This window comes from Prionailurus bengalensis, chromosome B4 (assembly GCF_016509475.1).
Source record: "Prionailurus bengalensis isolate Pbe53 chromosome B4, Fcat_Pben_1.1_paternal_pri, whole genome shotgun sequence".
Classification (NCBI taxonomy): domain Eukaryota; kingdom Metazoa; phylum Chordata; class Mammalia; order Carnivora; family Felidae; genus Prionailurus; species Prionailurus bengalensis.
Window position 1 is genome coordinate 139,500,921 of NC_057358.1, and position 12,211 is coordinate 139,513,131.

Sequence of the window (12,211 nt, forward strand, 5' to 3'; positions counted from 1 at the left end):
TTTCTTTTCTTCTTTCCAGGAATTGGTCTTCTTGTTCCCGTGGGAACCAGAGCAAGCCTTAGCCCCTGTAGAGTAGTTCCCACTGTTGTGGACAAGGGGCACACAGATGGGGAATTACAACCCCATGTGGTAAGTGCTATGACAGAGGAGAGAATGGGTGAACTACAGGATGGGAAGGAGGTGCGCTTAGGAAGACCTCCTGGAGGAGGTGACACTTTGACCTGAGTCACGACAGTCAGGGGAGGGAAGGGCAGGGCATCCCTGCTGGGGACATGACACACGGCAAAGGTTGCGGGTGAGGGCATGGGGTGTGTCCTGGGGATTCGTCAGGCTGGGCAGAGTTTTCATATTTTCAGGCCATTCATGCCTCACCTTCCATGTGCAGATATTAATTTCCTTGGATTATTCTTTAAAAAATTTTTTTTAATGTTTTATTTTTGAGAGAAAGAGAGTGTGAGCAGGGTAGGGGCAGAGAGAGAGGGAGACACAGAATCTGAATCAGACTCCAGGCTCTGAGCTGTCAGCCCAGAGCCCGATGCGGGGCTCGAACCCATGAGCTGTGAGATCATGACCTGAGCCGAAGTCGGACGCTTAACCGACTGAGCCACCCAGGCACCCCTGATTTTCTTGGATTATTCTTATTCAATGTCTTTGAAAATACAGATTCTCTTTTCAGAAGTTGCACGTTCCCCCAACAGCCAGCATGGAAACAAAGGGAGTAACTTATGGATGGAGTTCAAGAGGAGAAGATGGATGGTTTCCAGATGTCCCTAGAGCTTTCTGGGCCAGCTCTGACTCAGGCACCCCCCCAGACATCAGTAGTGGAGGCTTTCGGGCAAGTGGTCCTAGGCTCTGAGGGCGAAGCTGGCTCTGGGCAGGTACAGGCTCCATCTCAACTGGACCCCTTGGGGCTCTCTGGCCAAGAGCGGTGACATCACCTCCTGTCAGCAGGGGGAGGGGCTAAGAGACCTTCTCTTCTATGGGGCTGTTTTATTTTTTTTTTAATTTCTTTTTTCAACGTTTATTTATTTTTGGGACAGAGAGAGACAGAGCATGAACGGGGGAGGGGCAGAGAGAGAGGGAGACACAGAATCGGAAACAGGCTCCAGGCTCTGAGCCATCAGCCCAGAGCCTGACACGGGGCTCGAACTCACAGACTGTGAGATCGTGACCTGGCTGAAGTCAGATGCTCAACCAACTGAGCCACCCAGGCACCCCTTTTTTCTCATTCTTAAATCAATTTATTTATTTATTTATTTATTTATTTATTTATTTATTTATTTTACTGAACCCAGCCTTCGAGGATCCAGGTAGTGGCCACTGGTCGGGTCTCCCCTCCAGGCGGCCCCAGGGCGGCGCCTTGAGAGATGGGGAGGCTGTGTTTCCAGAACCCGCTGAGCGCCTGCCCCCGGGGACACGGCCGGCCCGCCGTCCTGCGGGCTGGGAAGGCGTCACGAGGACCGGGGAGTCATCGAGCGCACGCACAATGTATTAACTTTGACTTGTGAATTAAAACACCCAGTGGTACAATTAGGGAAGAGCAAAGGGAAATGAGAATCAGCCTTTCCTTTTTCCTGCCTGGAATCAGAACTCGACAAGTCTAAATAAAAGCTGAAAAAATTCAATTACTATGCAGATGGGTTTCAGGCGTCTCCCCTTCCTGTCATCATGCTTCTAAATCCACGGTGAGAAGCCTCCGCTGCTTCTGCGGGAGGAGCTGACGGCCTGTGGGGGGAGGTGAGCCACCCCTCCTCTCGAGGGTGCCCCAACCTGCACCGGAGGGGCAGGGGCACAGGGAGACCCCCGCCTGCCCGGACCCATCTCTGGGACCCCCCCCCCCCGCGTTCCATCTCTGCATCTCAGAGCCCGGCGGCCGGGACCCTCACCAGTGCCCGTCCGCCCTCCCCTCTGCAGTGCACTCTCACTGTGGGCAGCAGACTGCTGAGGCGTTGAAACAAAGAAAAAGGGAGAAGATCCTCTCTTCCAGGAAGCCCTCCAGGCCTCCCAGTGGCGGGTCCCACAAATCTGCCCCCCCCCCCAGCTCCTCCCTTCACTTCGGTGTCTTTTCCCTGGCATGCCTTCTGCTTTCCTGCACCTGCCCTTCCTGAGACGGGCTGAGCAAAGGGCGGAAGGCCGGGGCCCCAGGACCCTGTCTGAACAGGGAAGGGGTGGATTTGTGATCAGATGTGGGCCTGACCTTCCACTGGCTCGGGCTTCTTATTTACGCTGTGACCAGAAGGTTTGACCTGCAGGGAGCCGGGCCTGGGGCCGCATCAGCAGTTACCAGGAACACGCACCTCCGCCCCCCACGCCCCGCCAGGAGCTCAGACCCTCCATGAGGCCAGCGGTGCTGCTGCCCTCGGGGCTGGGAGAGGACCCGGTGGCCGTCACCGTCCCCCCACGCAAGGACAGTCCTCTGCTGTGGCTGCGCTAGCTTGCGTGGCTCTGAGCTGTGGAGGCCCGAGTCTTGAGTCCTGGTGCAGCCGTACCCTCCCCCCTGCTTTGGTCCAGGTGCGGCCGGGCCACCCCCACAATCCTGCTCCGGCAGGTTCCCTCCAAACGCTGGCTTGCGGGCGTCCTGAGGGGCTTGTGCTCGTTGTGGGTCGTGCCGAGCGCACCCCGGCTCCCGCTTCTTGGACATATGTGGACACTGAAAGTGCAAAGAGGTTAAAAGTGGACCTAATGGCAAGATTAACCGGGGCTGGCCCTGCACGATCCTGGGGACGTGAATAATACGTGCTGGATGGACGGAAAAGGACACGTCCCTGAAGGTGAATGACAGACGCCGTTCTGGGCGGAGATGGTCTCGGGGGGAGCACACGACATCTAAGGAGAAAACGTGAGGCTGGCGGAGCCAGGTGGGGGGCGGGAGTCTCCCTCGTCACATCCTCTCTGCTGCCGCGCCTCGCCGATCCCGTAAAAATTCGGGCTTATTTCGGAAAATCTGGGCATGTTCCCATCTTCCTCTTACTTGTTACTACCATGCAGTTACCGCTCAGCCAGTCCCCCGTGCGTCCTTGGGAGTCATGTGTCTGCCCCCGAGTGCCAGGTCCTTGAGGATGAGCCTGGCAGTCGGTGGGGAGGGGGACCCGCAGGTCAGGGGGCAAGCTCACCCACGGTGACACTGGTGGGCGTGTGTGTTGTGAGCACGGCAGGGGGCTCTGGTCTGCAGGATACTGTGGCTCCTCCATCTTCCCAGGCTGGCTCTGGCCCCTGTGAGCTCTCCGACCCTGGGCTCCTGGGTCTTCCCCAGGGACACACTGGGACGCGCCTTCCTGGACCTCGAGGGCGCATGAGATGATGCGTGTAAACGCGCAGTCCTGAGGGCGGTGCCCAGGGGGCATCGGGCAGGCAGTGGCGCCTCGAGCTCTCGTACTCTTGCATTCCTGCCTGCATGTCTGGGTCCGTAGGTGCTCCCGCTGCTGTGCTCTGCCCCCTTGGGGCCTGCCCCCCGCGGTCAGAGAGCTGAGCCCGCATCCCTGGAACGTCTCCCGGCCACCTTCTCAAACCACAAGTTGTGCAATGTTCGCTGCACGCTTTCTTCTGCCCGAACCCTCTGCCGGGAGGGTGCTCCTGGCCTCTGTGGCTTCCAGGGAAGGTGGGGCTCAGTGGAGCGTGTGGCTTTCGGGTCGTGCACAGACCTTGAGCAGATCAGGTGCTCCAGCTGCATTTGATAAACCGAGTGGCTGGGTCGGACCAACGAACTGGGAGCTGCGAGGCTCACAGCTCCCGTGGTCCTGCAGCAAGCAGTGCGATGGCCCTGCCCCGCCCCGCAAGGGACCTGCCGGCCTTGGGGTTTCCATTAAAGCCGCCTGACGCTGGCCTGAGCAGGGGCAGGGTGGCCCGGGAGCCAGCCGGCACTGCCCGGCAGAGCTGGTGGCTCAGTGACCTGGAGTTTTCATGGTCGGGAGAGACCACGTTGGTAGCTTGAAATTGGCCACGGTGGTGGGGCCTCGGCGGGGGCACTGGGGGGGGGCACTGGGGGGGCGCTGGCGCCACAGCTATTATGAGGACGAGAACACCACCCCGCCCCCAGCACGGAGAGCTGGTTGTGGGACCTTCACCGGCAGGCCTGGCCAGGACCGCGGCTGGTTTCCAGCAGGAAGGGCTTTCTTTGTGTTTCCTCCCAGAATTCTCCAGCGCCTCCTTCCTAATGGCCACCATAAATCAACGTGTCACTCTTCTGCACTTGGTGAGACGCCGGCCTCTCGCGGCCCTGTCCCCTGCCCACCTTGCTCTGCAGTGGCCTTTCCGGGGAACGTTGGGCGGGAGGCGGGCTTGATGTCCAGCAAATGGCCGGCCCTGGGCTCAGCCCCTCAGCAAGACCTTCTTCCCGGTGACGGGGCTGCTTAGGGCTTCCGGCAAAGCTCTCGGGCAGGTGTGATCTCCCCGCGCAGCACCATGTCGTTTCCAGGCAGGACGGTTGGCGTGGTGGTTGGCACGGGCTGCCTGTGCACCTGCTCGCCCAGCACAGGCCCTGCTGCAGCCAGCACGTGTGGGGCCTGCAAGCATGAGCTGGTCTCCCAGCCGGCAGAGTGAGCGTGGGGCCCCCGCAGCCGCCCTCGGAGCACCGGCCCCTCTCTATCCAACACCCGGGTCGCCCCTTCCTCGTGTGGCGGTGGGGGTGCGGGGCTCCTCCAGGTGGAACCACGTGGGGTGTGGACTTGGTCTGCTTCACTCTCCATCACATCACCAGACGCGAATGTGTCCACTGGGCAGGTGTGTGTCGATCACATGCTCTGTGGTGCGATCACATGGTAACTATGGTTAGTGTCACTCCATTGTGTGTGTGATCACTCCCGTGGTGTTTCTGTGTGTGATCACTCCCGTGGTGTGTGTGTGTGTGTGCGCGTGTGTGCGTGTGCGTGTGTGAACACTTCCGTGGTGTTTCTGTGTGTGATCACTCCCGTGGTGTGTGTGTGTGTGTGTGTGTGTGTGTGTGTGCGTGCGTGATCACTCCCGTGGTGTTTTTGTGTGTGATCACTCCCGTAGTGTGTGTGTGTGCGTGTGTGTATGTGTGATCACTCCCATGGGGTGTGTGTGTGTGCGTGATCACTCCCGTGGTGTGTGTGTGTGTGCGCGTGTGTGTGTGTGATCACTCCCGTGGTGTTTCTGTGTGTGATCACTCCCGTGGTGTGTGTGTGTGTGTGTGTGTGATCACTCCCGTGGGGTGTGTGTGTGTGTGTGTGCGCGTGTGATCACTCCTGTGGTGTTTCTGTGTGTGATCACTCCTGTGGGGTGTGTGTGTGTGTGTGTGTGATCACTCCTGTGGGATGTGTGTGTGTGTGTGCGTGTGTGTGTGTGATCACTCCCGTGGGATGTGTGTGTATGTGTGTGTGCGTGTGTGTGTGATCACTCCCGTGAGATGTGTGCATGTGTGTGTGTGTGCATGTGTGTGTGATCACTCCCGTGGTGTGTGTGTGTGTGTGTGTGTGTGTGTGTGCAGGTGCATGTGTGTGATCACTCCTGTGGGGTGTGTGTGTGCATGTGCACGTGTGTGATCACTCCCGTGGTTTTGTGTGTGATCACTTCCGTGGGATGTGTGTGTGTGTGTGTGTGCACGTGTGTGTGTGTGTGATCACTCCCGTGGTGTTTCTGTGTGTGATCACTCCCATGGTGTGTGTGTGTGTGTGTGTGTGTGTGTGTGCAATCACTCCCGTGGTGTTTCTGTGTGTGATCACTCCCGTGGTGTTTGTGTGTGTGTGTGTGTGCATGTGTGTGTGATCACTCCTGTGGTGTTTGTGTGTGTGTGTGTGTGTGCGTGTGTGTGTGATCACTCCCATGGTGTTTTTGTGTGTGATCACTCCCGTGGTGTGTGTGTGTATGTGCGTGCGTGTGTGTGTGATCACTCCCACGGTGTGTGTGCGTGTGCATGTGCACGTGTGTGATCACTCCCGTGGTGTTTCTGTGTGTGATCACTCCCGTGGTGTGTGTGTGTGCGTGTGTGTGTGTATGATCACTCCCACGGTGTGTGTGTGTGTGTGTGTGTGTGCGCGCGCGCATGCGTGTGTGTGTGATCACTCCTGTGGTGTTTGTGTGTGTGTGCGCGTGTGTGTGTGATCACTCCCGTGGTGTTTCTGTGTGTGATCACTCCCGTGGTGTGTGTGTGCGCGTGTGCGTGTGCGATCACTCCCCTGCTGGATGCCGTCGCCTGCAGTCTGACGGTTGCTGTGTTACAAAGACCATCCCCGCTCAGGTCACACCAGGGCTGGCACTTCTCCATCACGACTGGTTTATATTCTCACCCTGAGGTTTGGAAAAAATATTGAATCAATTGTTTTTAATTATGTCCGTCTTGTACGCTTTCCATTACAGGAGCACTCAATAATACTTTACAATCCAAATAGCCGTAGGAGCCTGCTCGATACCCCAGGATGGAATACTGGAGTTTTCTTTCTGTTTAACTCGTAAACTATTCTTAAAAGTGCCATATCTTCCTGATTCAGTTGTTGCTCTGCCTTTATGGCTGTGTTCACTGCCCTGCGTACGAAGCGAGGCGTAATGGTTGCTAACAGCAGTGTTTAGCTGTCCCTGCAGGCCCGCGTGCATGCAGACGGCTGGCCGTGGGAGCTGGAGAGGAAGCCCGGGCGGAGGGCAGGTGGTCGGGGTCCTCTCCCACCGGCCTCCCTGCTGTGGGTCTCCGGGCTCCTGGCGAGCGTCTCTGAGCTCAGGCGGCTGTTTCCTGAAGGGACAGAGTGGGGCTGGGAGAGGCGATGAGTGTGGCTGGGCCAGTGATCCAAGACAAGACACGGCCCAGTGGCCATAGAGCGACCCAGTGGAGACAAACCCCGACTCTTCCCAGAGGGTTGAGCACGGGCCAGCCACCCCCGTTGTCTGGGTTTGGTGCCACCACTTACACAACTGGCAACGTGGACTCGTTTCCTTTTATTATTTTTGGGAGAGCACAAGCAGGAGAGGGGAGAGAGAGGAGGACAGAGGATCCGAGGTGAGCTCTGTGCTGACAGGCCAACAACAGTGAGCCCGATGTGGGACTTGAACTCACGAACCACCTTGAGATCGTGACCTGAGCTGAGGCCCGATGCTCAGCCAGCTGAGCCACCCTGACGTGCATGCACGTCTTAGGGCTGTGGACAGACCACGTAAAAGCACCCATGTGTCCTTTCATGCACCACGTCGACCCTTGGGGGCCCTTACAAGGGACTCACTGTTGCTGTGTTACAGAATCTGGGGCCTGGAAAGACCGTCCATGTCTTCAATTTGTTAGAATTGCTCTGTTTCCCAAATTAACCAGGAGTTCTGGGCCTGTGAATGCAGGCACTGTGCACAGTTCTGGAATCGTGAATGCAGTTCAGGGTGCCTCTGCAGGGGTGAGGGTGCTGGAGGGGGTGCCCTGATGGGGGGGAGCGGCAAGGCCCAGGCCCTCCTGGTCCCACCCGGGAGAGCTCACGCTGTCCTGTGTTCCGTGGGTGCGCCCCCCAGTCCTGCAGACACGGAGGGGCCACGTGCTCACCCCAGGCGTCAGGATCCGACCGCGCAGCCCCTGTGGCCCCAGCCAGAGGCACGGGTGCCAGGACGTCCCCAGGAGGGCCGATCTGGCCCGGGAAGCACACTCCGCCCAAGCCTTGGCAGCTGCTGGAGACCTGAAGCCCGGGCTCTCATTTCAGGGATGAAAAATACCTCCGCAGCTTATAAAAAGGCCCAGCAGACCCCTGCCGCGAGAGCCTGGCGTTCAAAGGGAAGAAAGATGCTCCCTGAGAGTGCCAGGCGCACAGACTAGTTTAAAAACCCACCGCTACAGATATATGCTTCTCAATAAGCACAGATACCGGGCACAGGGCAAAGAAAATAATCAATTTCAGCCAGCAGGAGAGCGGCCGCTCTTTATTTATTTATTTACTTCCTTATTTGTTTGCAAAGGAGGCCTTGCAATGAAATCTGAAATTCACCGCCTGCCGGCTCCCTCGCCGGCCGTGGAAACCGATGACGTGCTGGGTTCTTTCCCAGCGGTGCCCCGAGTGGGTGCGACCCCCCAGCTCCTTCCCCGGGCTCTGCAGGGCGTGGGTAGCCCCCGCCGGGTTCACGGAGCTGGGTGCCCGGAGGGAGTAGCAAGCTGGGGGTTCTGGATCGGTGGAAAGGGGGAAGGGGGTGAGGATTGTGGAGGCAGTCAGTGCCCCAGCCGCACCCAGTCTCCCCGTGTGGCATCCTGAGGTCCCCAAGGTCCCCGGACGCTGCCAGCCTGGAGTGGTTGCACCTGCCATCACACGTCCCGACCTCTGCCCTTGGCTATTCTGGCTTCCCAGGCTCCCCGACACGCCTCTGCTTCCCTCAGTGTCTGGTTATCTTCCACCACCTCCTCCGTGAGACCTTCCCCTATGCCCTCCTGCTGCACCTTCACACTCCAGCCAGAATTAGCCTGTGTTGATAGGTGCTCCCAGCATCCTCTGCGTCTCTCTTGTAGCCTTTATCTACCGACCCTTTGGATCAGGGACCCCGTCTCGTCCCAGCCGACGTTCCCCAGCCTCCCATCATTGAAAATGAAGTATTTGTTGACTTCATAGTGAACCTCCGCGGATCCCTCCAGGAGGGCCTTGCACCCTCACTCAGCACCAGCTCACAGTGAGGGGGATGAAGAGGCCGGGGCGCAGAGCCCCCCAGGCGCGTGCCCACTGCAAACCGCCACTGAGCGTTGGCGTGGCCCTGCCCACAGGGAGAGGCCCGAAGATGCCACTGTGTGCGCCCCGAGCGTGGGGACAGAGCGCGGGTGACTCAAGCCTTCCCGGCCGGGCTCTGCCCCACGGGCCCTGTTGGGTCATGAGGCTCCTTGCCTTCCTTGGCTCCAGGACTAGCGGGGGCCCCGGCATCCAGGCCCCATCCTGTGCGTTGAAGGGAGTGAAGGCAGGTGTGTTTGTGATGCGCTTCCTTCCGGGGATCTCATCTAGAGGCCGCTTGGGCCCTGGAGCCAGAATGCCTGGGTTCACATCCACCTGTGTGGCCTCAGGCGGGTGTCTTGACCCCTCTGGGCCCCGAGGGCACCTCAAGCAGTAGGGTGACGATGGCTCTCGCTCCCAGGGCCGCTGCGACCCGGGACTCCGACTGGCCCGCGCGCCTCCCACCCGGCGTGGTGGCTTCTCTGCGTCCGCACGGCCACCACAGAGCGCCTGACTTTCTGCACCCCGACCCGGCCTGCTCGCGGGCTGTCTCCTTTCCCCAGAACAGGCCCCCTCCGCCCCGCTCCCTTGCAGACCTCGAGTCCTCTTCCTCTCTGGCCCTCGAGTCCTGCCTCCCGCCGGCCAGGGCGCAGTGCCGCGGCCCAGCCCTCCTCGCTGCCTCTCGTCCTGCATCCTGCCGGGGAGCCCCGGGCGCCCGCGTGGGTCAGACGGCACCCGCACGCCAGGGCCCTTGCCAGCGGCTGGGCCGTGAGAAGGCAGCGGTGCTTCTGTGTGCCTCCCGGCCGCTGTGCTACAAATCACCCCACGGCTCCGCGGCTTTACCACTGCAGAGACCGGCTCGCAGCCTCTCGCCTTCGGGAGGCCGGGAGCGGCTCAGCTGGCGGACTCTGGCCTGAGGCTCCCCACGAGCGGACGGCCGCGGCGGGCTGGGTGGCATCGCCACAGGCCTTGACTTGGCAGGAGGGTCTGCCTCCTGAAGGACCTTCCCCGGGGTGTTGGCTGGAGGCCTCAGAGTGTCACCGGCTGCCGTGCGGGCCTGTCCCCGGGGCTACGCCAGCGTCCTCAACACATGGCAGCTGGCTTCCCAGAGACAGAGACGTGGAGAGAGACGTCAGAGGAAGACAGAGATGGAGAGTTGAGATTTCACTTGTCTGGAGGGCAGCTCGAATCCCACCGCGGAGGCCTTCCCTGACCGCCTGCCTGGAGACCTCCACCTGCTCCTCTGACTTCTTCCCCGTGTGCTCCGTGGGCAGGCGGAGGGGAGTGCCCGCCGGGCATTCAGGAGCCATCGCCCTCAAATGGCATTTTTGAGACAGAGAGAGAGAGTGCGCTCACGAGCAAATGGGGAAGGGGCAGAGAGAGAGGGAGACACAGGATCCGAAGCAGGCTCCAGGCTCCAAACGGTCAGCACAGAGCCCGACGCCAGGCTCGAACCCACAACCCGAGAGATCATGACCTGAGCCAAACTCGGACGCTCAACCGACTGAGCCACCCAGGCGCCTGCCCCTCTCTCTCATCTGGACTTCGGGATCTTTTAGTCCTGGGAGGTGTACTCAGGACCCAAAAGAGACAAGGAGCCTCGTGACCCGTCTTGGCACACAGCAGGGGTCTCTGCAAATGTGAGCTCCCTTCCAGCTGGCCTACTGTCCAGGTGGGCCCGCGTCGGGGAGCAGTCACCTCTGGGCGAGGAGACTCATGGCCCAGAGGATGAGGGTTCACGGTTCCCCTCGCCTCGGTGCTGGCTTTGCCAGTGGGGAAAAAGAAATGGGAAGATAATTTGAATTTATAAATGCAATTCCAATGGGGTTATTGATGTGCAAAGAAAAGAATACATAAATGTGTGGCAAGGTATACACTCGATTAGCTCCTTGATTATTTATTTATCCCTAAGAAGTGCTTACCCGAGGATGACAAACATTTGTTTTACAGATGGAGCCCAGAGGACTGACCCTGCGGAGAGAAATCGGATTATTAGAGCCCCGACAATTGGGTTTACACAAACTTTACTTCCAGTTATTAAGAAAAGCAGTGAATTTATATTCACACTGCAGCACGGTGCTGTGGCTCAGCCCGCCAGGTCCCGGGATCCAGTCGGGGAACGCTGGGCAAGGGGGGGGGGAAGGGGCCGTGAGGGGGCGCCCATCGCTCACCCCAGTCTGGGTGGCATTCCATCGCTGCCCTTTCTGGAGGTCTGGTTCCTGTGGGGGGATGAGCCGGGAGGCGGGGATGGAACCCCTCCCAGCAGGGAACGGAGGCCCATGACCCTGCAGACTCCTGGCAACCAGCCAGTCTGAGGACCCGAGGACAGAGGTGCCCCCGACGCCTCGTGCCCCCTCCGTCCCCCCGGGGCCGCTGGCCGCCCTCTTCCCCAGGCGGGGACCTTAGCTGACATCACTGAGTCCTTGACCGCGGCCTCACAGCTGTTCCCTTCTCCCCCGATTCCCAGATCACTGTGCCTCAGGCTCAACTGACGCCCACCTTCTGGGCGGCCTCCCGCGGCCTCTGCTGACCCAGACACTCCGGGTTCCCACCCCGGCCGCGGAGCTCGCGAGCTGTGTCTTCTCCTGCGCATCCGTCCGTCCCCTCTAGTGGGCGCTGTTGTTCTCGCCGGTACGTTTCTGGGCACATGGAGGGGAGGCAGCTGCATAGCCACCCACCCCCGAGCCTGGCTCTGTCCCCCGGGGGCAGCCTGGGGATGCTGGCCGGCTGCGGCCCTGGGGCAGGTGGCAGTGACTGGAGGACCAGAGGATGGGTGCCCAGGGCCCCCGGGTGGGACGCCTGGGAGGCCTGCTCTGTGTCGCCTCCAGAGCCAATGGGCAGTGGGTTGAGATTCTAACCAACACCCACATGCACCAGAGTGGGGAGCTCAGGGTTTGGAAGGACGAGCTTCCACAAACACGTCTTGGGTGCTTTGACTTACTTCTGAGCTTCACGGCCGCAGTGCCATTAAAGGGGGAACGCTAGGTTGGATGACCCCGAGGAAGGCGTTCTGAGATTTCACCATTCCTCAGTCACTTCATTAGTCCCTGAGTGTTTGTCATCAGCCGGCGTCCTGAGAAAGGGAGGTTGCCAGTCTGCACAGGGGCCTGGGCTGGGCAGAAAGGGCTGGTCCTCTCCCACAGAGGCCCCCTTTCCCCCCTGCAGCCGGCCTGCCCTTGTTTCTGGAGGCCTCTCTGCCCCCCCCCCTTCCCCTGCCTGAGCTCATCTCAGCTCTCTCCCACCTTGTAAAATTTGTCATTTGCTTTTAAATGTTGTTTATAGTGTTTTTGCAAAGATAAAATTTTTTATTTTTATGTAGTAAAATAGTAAAATCTATCAATCTTCCCCTTCATGGTGCTTTCCTTGGATGTTGTGTGTGGGAGGGGCGTCTTGTCCTGAGGTCGGAGAAACCCACATCTCTGTTTCCTCCCAGCTCAGGGTGGTGTCTTCCCCCCTCCCCATATTCCACTTAAATATTTAAATGGCAAGTTGGCGGGGGGGGGGGGGGGGTGTGCCTGAGTGGCTCAGTCAGTTAAGCCTCCGACTCTTGGTTTCAGCTCCGGTCATGATCTCATGGTTTGTGGGTTCGAGCCCCGGAGCCT